This window comes from Xiphophorus couchianus, chromosome 14, assembly GCF_001444195.1.
Source record: "Xiphophorus couchianus chromosome 14, X_couchianus-1.0, whole genome shotgun sequence".
Lineage (NCBI taxonomy): Eukaryota > Metazoa > Chordata > Actinopteri > Cyprinodontiformes > Poeciliidae > Xiphophorus > Xiphophorus couchianus.
The window spans coordinates 21828656-21834707 of NC_040241.1; the positions used below are offsets into that span (position 1 = coordinate 21828656).

Sequence of the window (6052 nt, forward strand, 5' to 3'; positions counted from 1 at the left end):
TTAAATAGTCACATGAGGATTCACACGGGTGAGAAGCCTTTTTTATGTGAGATCTGTGGAAAATGTTTCTCTCAAAAATCTTATCTTTCTCAACACGTTGAAGCTCACGCAGCTGAGAAGTCTTTTTCTTGTGTGATTTGTGGAAGACCTTTCCGGTCTAAACCTAATTTACTTTTTCATATGAAAACTCACCCAGGTGAGAGACCTTTCTCTTGTGTGACGTGTGGAAAACGTTTGTCTCAGATTAGCAATTTAACTGTTCATATGAGGGAGCACAGAGCACATGATGGCATAATTTGAACCTGAAGTATCAACATTCTCAGTAACTTGCTGTTTGAAAGCGCAGTAATTATAGCTGGGTGACATTTTGTAAATGTAGCAGCTTTGATAAAAAACATTTCAAATGGATTTAGCTGAAACACTTTGAAGAAATAATCTTATTCTGGTAGTTTTAGCTTTTCATTTAAATGTTTATTTTTAAGTGAGATTGTCTCCACATTAATTGTCTGTCCCGCGTGCTCTGTTTTTATAGTTTGTGTGTTTCACTCTGGCTGTACTGAAGAAACAGGAAATGATTTTTGGTTCCACTTTGAATTTTCTGCTGTGCTTCTTCTCTTTGTAAAAAAAATTACAAACTTTATTGATAGGTTTATTGTTGGTGGAAATTTAGAAAATAGTTTATTTTAGTTATATGTGTAAACTGGGGTTGTGACTCTTATTGTATGGTGGTAAAACATAACGCTTGCATACTGCTTGCTTGATAATTCAAGACCAAGTATACGTAGGGAGGGAATGTTTAGTGAGAATAGATCAGTCTGGAAAAAACACTGATGATGCTGTTGCAATAACTAATAAAATGCTGCTTGAGTGAAAATGACTTATGTCTCCTTGGTAACGAAGAGCAATAGCTCATTAGAGTAAACTCTTTCTTATTCATTTAAGTTTTTCCATTACTATTCGTTCAGTACCTCAGTTCACCTGAGTGAAACGCAGTATATAAAATAATTACATACAGACTAATGTTTTCAAGCTTTTTCAGTTAATTATTAAGTTTTATGTTTTTTAACACATTTACTAAAGTTTTTATATGAAATGTTTATATTAAACTTCCAACGTTTAATAAAAACATTTTAAATCAGAAACGTGACACAGAAGCACCTTCATGCTGCCACCTACTGACAAGAACCTGATACTACACCTACATTGTTTCAGCTGCAACAGATGTAGAAATCAGTGACTTTGCTATTTTTCTACAATCTGTGCTTCTGAATTCATTTCAATAGATTTCATATGCTGGAGTATGTTTAAACAGTCATGTTCAATAACATGGAATCAGACCAACAAATAAACACATTTTATTTCAGAAATGTGGGTTTGAAGTCAGGTATCCAAAAGTTTCTGTTGTAAGACGTTTTTTTTCAATTATATTCGAAATGTTCCAGTTAAATACAATACTCTAAACCACATGTGGCCTCATACTGTTTAACTTTAAAAATGAATCTGAACATACAAACTACAACCTTATGTGCCGATATAATAACTGTACTTGTTAACCCCTAAACAGAAATGCAAGGTTTTCAAACATCAGTCTTTGAGTCATTATTCAAAGTACTGTATCATAGGTGTTTGGTGCCTTTCTATCCTAAAGAAAAAGATATAAAACTTCAGATATCTTACAACAAGATATTAACATTTATGGAAAAACCTCACATAACCTTATATTAAAGCAGAAAGTACAGCGGCCTCCGTAAGAAAGGCTAACAGTATTCAAATATGCCGCATAACTGATCAGTACAGTATTGCGAGGGAACGCAAAAGAAATTTTTCCCCATGTCCCCTAGAGGGCTCCGTAGAAAACAGAGGCAAATTATTTAGAACATTTTATATGACGCTTGACTGTCTAGTCCAGTGGTCCCCAACCCCCGGGCCGCGGACCGGTACCAGTCCGTGGACCAATAATAATGAAATATTTCTGTTTTATGTATTATTTGGGTCTGGAGGACCTTTTATTTTGAAAATCCTTTAACCGGATTCACTCGGTTGCGTCTTGCGCGCCAACATTGAGCCACAAACAGCTAAATGAATCAGAAACAGATCAGATGTTTTTGGAAAGTTTCTTTATGAAGGGAAAAGGCCCAGAGAAGAGACAGGAGGATGGATTTATCCCGGCAGGTGATTCCCACAGTCCAAGCTCTGCATGATTTGGTGACCGGATGTTAATGAGGCAATGAAGCTTCAAACTGCTTCGCCACTAGAGACCAAGAACCCTGAGCATCAGCAACACTTCCGGTGTTATTGTCTCTCATCTCTCCCAGATGGACCGACTGGTTGCAGAGAAACGAGCTCAGGGCTCCTATTAGTCGTTATTGTGAGTTAAAATTTTCACGAAAGTAAAATGTTTGTTTTTGTGGTATATTTTGAAGGGATATGTAAACGTTACCATAGCGACTAGAGACAGAAACCGTTAGGGCAGCGGCCAAGATGAGGAGAGGAGTAGAGCTTTAGGTCTGGTTCACACGGCACGATTTTAGGATTGTCGGCCGATTTTCCAAACCTCTGTGACCACAGAGCCAATAAAAGTCCAACAGGTTCGGTCGGTTCGTGAGTCCAGGAGCAACACACCACAGAACCGGTTCCAGAAGAAAATCCAGTAAAACCCCCAACATACCACACATGAATTTAGAATAATCAAACATGGATGACGATGTAGAAGCAGCAGTGATAGTTTGTGGCTCATTTTAAGAGATAAAAGACGTAACAAATAGAAAAGGCGTTTGATAAAAGATGGCGGGAGCAGCCGCTCTATTTGCTGCTCTATGATTTGGAGGTGAGTTATGTTTTTTCGTAGTTAACAATTTAACTGAATAAACATAACCACATATAATAAACATGTATAAAATGTGAATTTTTGCTTACATCTGTTTAACAACCCTGGTTGTAACAACTTGGGTTGTTATTCTGCCGTGAACCGAATTAATTTGTTTGTTATTGACTTTTACTCAATTAAATTTCTGACGTATACATTGCAAATTGTATTTTTATTATAGTTGATTATGTTGTTTTTCCATCTCTCCTTATTTCTTTTGTTCTTATAACTGATGGAGATATATAGACATTATTTATAATGTATAAAAGTATTGTTTATGTCATGTAATTAGCCATACATTCTTAAGAAAATGAAATAATAAATACTTTATGGTATTCTTATTTAGTAATGTAATTAGATTAGTTGTATTCTCACCCCACGCCACTAGAGGCAGTAGCAGGCCCGAGAAAATGCGACTATGGAGCAAATTTAAAAGTACACCGAAAGCAATTTCTTCGGTTTTTAGTATCATGTATAAATCGATTCAGACAGCATCACATTATTTATCATTTGACATTATTAACAGGGGAGAGCGTGAACGCAGTCCCCCACTACCATAAATTGTGCAGTTGAGATTCTCCCATGTGAAGAATTCACAGAGGTCAGATCGCCGCAGTGCAATGGCTGATCCTCACCCTGAGCAACCCAATTTTCAATTTTCAATTTTCAAAGATTTTTATTGGTTCTTTACATAAATCACCTTGTCCAATAGGACAATAGTCCAAAGTTTACATTGTCACAACATACCATTGTTAACTCAAAAAGGAACACACCAAGACAATACATACATAAAGATTTATAAAACAGAATAAGTTAAACCGATTAAAGGAAACAAAGGGGGAAAACAAGAAACGGAGGTTCGAGTTTGTGTTATTCAAGGTTGTTTCACTATTTTTAATAATTCAGTAGGCACTTCCCACTCGAAAATCTCCTCATCATTCTTTTCTCCTTGACTCCATTTAAAAATGTAATCTTTAACTGATGCACCCACCATCTTTATAACATTTGTTTCAATTATTTTGTATTTTCTGTAAATCAAAATGTTTCTTGTTTTCCAAATTGCCTCCTTGACACAATTAATTACAATCCACCACCTGATTTCATTTCTTTCCCAGTCCTCCTTAAATAACCCGTACGCTATATTTTCATAAGTTAAAATCACATTATGCAACTTGCTCAACCATGGCAGCATTAACGTCCAAACTCTTTTTGCAAAAGGACATGTCCAGAACAGATGTTTGATCGTCTCCTCGTCCCCACATCTAGCTCTAGGACATCTCGGCCTTTTGGTGCAATTTCTCTTGTATAAAAAGTCTCTTGTAGGTAAACATTTATTCACAATTTGCCAAGCCAAGTCTTTGTGGATGTTCAATAAGTTTTTATTATTCACATTTTTCCATGTTTTTATAACTTCCTCCTCGTTCAGTTTTTCTATTGGTGTCAATTTATTGTAGGATACCAATTTATTCTCTATTTCTTTCCTCTTAATTCTTTCCGGTGGGATTTCTTGTAGGCCACATCTCAGTGCTTGTATTACCGTCTGAAATATAGCAGGGTATCTATCTGCAAAGGGCTTATGCAAAATTATTCTTTTATTCCAATTTTTCAAAACTTTCCTCCCCAACCAGAATCTTGCGAAAGGAGCCCATGACGGTTCTGGAGGTAAATTCAAGCACACGCTCAAGATTGGAGTGATGAACAACGCTTTAAATTTTATTCCTATATCTGGTACCTCTCTCCCCCCTTTTTCTAATTGTCTATACATAATTTCTCTTTTCAGTCTCTCCTGTCTGCTTCCCCAAAGGAAACTAAACATCATTTTTCTAATTGCCGTCATTGTTCTATGGGGCATCGGGAAAGTTGATGCAAGAAAGGCCAGAGTGGATATAATTTCTGCTTTTATTACTAATACTTTACCTATAAAAGATAATTCTCTGTCTCTCCATTGCATCAACTTCCCCTGGATTTTTTGTAATTTAAGTTTCCAATTCTCTGTTTTCATGTCTTTCCCTATTAGTATTCCTAACACCTTTATTGTATCCTTTTTTTCTATTAAACCCCAATTTTCTCTTATTTCCCTCCAATTTATATATAAAATCTCACTCTTTTGTTTGTTAACTTTCATTCCTGAAGCTTTTGTAAATTTCTCGCTTATCTTTAAACTCTCACATATAGAAGCATTATCTGCTAACAGAAGCGTTAGGTCGTCCATGTATATCATGTATATTTTATGTCTTTACCTTCGTTACCAGGTGGTGTTATTCCCTTGATCATTTTATTTTCCCTAATAGCGCATGCCAATGGTTCTATTGCTATTATAAATAACAGCGGGGACAGTGGGCAGCCCTGTCTCACTCCTGCTTTAATAGCCAAAGGGGGAGTTAAGGTCCCGTTCACTACTACTACACTACTACACTCATTATATAAGGTTTTTATCCATCTTTTAAATGTTTCTCCAAAATTAAAATGATCTAAAATTCTTTCTAAAAATGTATGGTTTACTCTGTCAAATGCTTTTTCTAAGTCAATCCCTAAAATAGCTGTAGAAAGTTGCCTTTCCTGACTATATAGGTAACCATCTCTAATCAAAGCCAAACTGTCAGTCATTTTCCGTCCTTTCACTCCACAAGTTTGCTCCTTCCCTATTATAGTGGTAATCACCGTCTGTAGCCGAAAGAATAAAACTTTCGCTATTATTTTTACATCTACACCTAGCAATGTCAATGGTCTCCAATTTTTCAGATCCGTTTTTTCCCCTTTTTTATATAACAATGAAATCATACCTTGATTCATTGAGTTGGGCAATTTTCCTTCACTTAGTGCTTCTCTGTAGACTTGTAGTAAGGGGGCTTTTAAGGATTCCCAAAATATTGTATAAAATTCCTTTGGCAGCCCGTCTAGTCCTGGGGTTTTATTATTTTTCATACTTATCAAGGCTTCCGTAATTTCATTAATTGTTATTTCTTGGTCTAGTCTACTTTTTTCCGTATGAGTTAATTTGTCAGTCAGCTTCCTTAACAATTCAACCATCTCGTCTTCTTGGGCCGCCTGGTACCTATATAGGTTCTTATAATAATCGTAAATTTCAGTTAAAATCTGCTGCTCTTCACATTTCTCTTCACCTTTTTCATTAATTAGGATCATGGAGTCGCTTCTGCCAGGTAAGTTTGCTGTTCATTCCTCCGA

The 6052-nt window shown here is 36.0% G+C and overlaps 1 pseudogene; it reads right to left on the reverse strand.

The window, feature by feature from the left end:
- Nucleotides 1-3389: 3389 nt before the first annotated feature.
- On the reverse strand, nt 3390-3519 carry LOC114158096 (uncharacterized; annotated as a pseudogene).
- Between the last annotated feature and the right edge of the window lie 2533 nt (nt 3520-6052).